At 48.2% G+C, this 2,004-nt stretch overlaps 1 protein-coding gene across 1 annotated transcript in view; it reads right to left on the bottom strand.

Annotated features, from left to right (window-relative positions):
- The window catches only part of TMPRSS13 (transmembrane serine protease 13), a 113,340-nt gene that overhangs the window by 34,069 nt on the left and 77,267 nt on the right, over positions 1 to 2,004 (bottom strand). The gene's annotated exons all lie outside the window — the stretch shown is intronic.

The following is a 2,004-nucleotide window of genomic DNA, read 5'->3' as shown; positions in this document are numbered from 1 at the left end:
GAGCTAAGAGGGGTCCAGCCCCAGCAACTAGATGCAAGAAGTCAACACCAGAACCTGGCACCCTGCCTCCTGGTCTGTGTCTCTCCCCTCAAAGTCCCAGGCCCCGTTTATCCCTAGAAATGCCCTCAAATGCCACCCAACCAAGTGTATTTTCAGTTTCCCATTCTTTCCTCAGAATGCTTGCCGACGGAGCCAGTGATCTCCCTGCTCCCAGCTGCCCTTTGCTGAGGGCTGAACAAGAGAGGAGGACTCTTTCTGGCAGGAGGGATCCAGTCAGCTAGAGGGATAGAGAGGGTTTAAAAAATGTCACCGAAAAATTGGAATAACAAGACAATGGATTTTTTTCCTATGAACATTTTAAAGCCTCCTATGGTCAGAATGAATAAAATGAGTGAGGTTGGTAACTTTATTTCCTTGGCAAATGATTCTTGCTCATCAGAGAGATAAAAAAAAAATGCTTCTGTAGTTTCCAGGCCAAAGAACAATGTCACAGAAGGTAGTGAGAGGCACTGAGAATGAGCCTAGGTAATCAGTAATTAGGATCCTGGATCTGTCACTTAATTACTGTTGGTGCTGAGCAAGTGAATTAGCTTCTCAGAGCATCAGCTTCGCTGCAGGTTATGATGGTATTAATCATATTACTTATCCCATTGGGTTATGATTACTTATTCCATAGGGTTATTGTGTTTGTTTCTTGGCTCTCCTGTCCCAACCAAATCCACTTGAACCAGCCCCAACACAGAGCTTCAGCTTTAATGGAGACCCATTCTGTACCTGGTGGCAATGGTGGATTGATGATGGATTTCACCAGAGAGCACCAGTGGTAAAATGGAGATAGCACCTCCCCCGCAGGTTTGCCTCGTGTCAAGGCATGCACCATGCCTGGTTTAGTGCTGGCACATAAGCTCACTGCCACTGAGTCAATTCGTACCAACCCCACCGGACAGAGTAGAATCATCTCTTAGTTCTCCCGAGACTGTAAATCTTTATGGGATCAGACAGCCTTACCTTTCTCCTACAGGGCAACTGGTGGGTTTGAACCTCCGACCTTGTGGTGAGCCACCCAGCAATTAACCCACTGCACTAACAGAGCAGACCCGAGTTCGAATCCTCAGACACAGCCACTGTGGTCTATCAGCGGAGGCTGGTGTGTTGCTATGACGCTGCACTAGTTTCAGCAGAGCCTCCAGGCTGAAGCAAGCTAAGAAGAGAGAGACTGTAATCTCCTCATGGACCCCAAAGCTCCAATCCCGCTGTGTACAGGGCTGCCATGAATCCAGACTGACCAGAAGGCCACTCACAAGATCATGATGTACCTAGTACATGCCAGGCAAGGAGCTCTGTTAGTGCAGTGGGTTATGTGCTGGGTGGCTCACCACAAGGTCAGAGGTTCAAACCCACCAGTCACCCTGTAGGAGAAGGTAAGCCTGTCTGATCCCATAAAAATTTACAGTCTCAGGAGATCTAAGGGACAATTCTACTCTGTCCCGTGGAGTTGGTATGAATTGATTCAATGGCAGTGAGCTTGTGTGCTAGGCACTAAACCAGGCATGCCTTGCATGCCTTGACACAAGGTAAACCTGCGGGGTAGGTGCTATCTCCCTTTCACCACTGGTGCTCTGTCTGGTGCAATCCACCATGTCTCAGACAGTGATGAGAACATCACAGCATGCTGCAGAGGTAGAAGACGGCAATAACTAGACTCAGAGAAATGTGCCTTTTCGCATTGCCAGGAAGCTGAGTGGTCTGTGAGGGATGCAGGGGGCCACTGGCTGTAGCCCATGTCTCGGGGACCTTGGTCAATCCCATTTAACTCCTCGAGCTGCTTCAGGTAGTGGAGCAAGAGACTAACTGGTAATTCTCGAGTTTGCAAGAGGCTTCAAGGAAGTAATATAAGTATAGCAGCCAACTTTAGCTGAGTATTTACTCATTCACATAGCCACCTAACCTCACCCTCACAATACCCCTGTGATAGGGAGTGACTATTATTTTAGGGACAAGGAC

Source organism: Echinops telfairi, unplaced genomic scaffold (assembly GCF_000313985.2).
Source record: "Echinops telfairi isolate 266 unplaced genomic scaffold, ASM31398v2 ScPeMD7_7463;HRSCAF=8501, whole genome shotgun sequence".
Taxonomy (NCBI): domain Eukaryota; kingdom Metazoa; phylum Chordata; class Mammalia; order Afrosoricida; family Tenrecidae; genus Echinops; species Echinops telfairi.
Note: the sequence above shows the minus strand (reverse complement) of the source record. Positions and strands in the feature narration are given on the sequence as shown.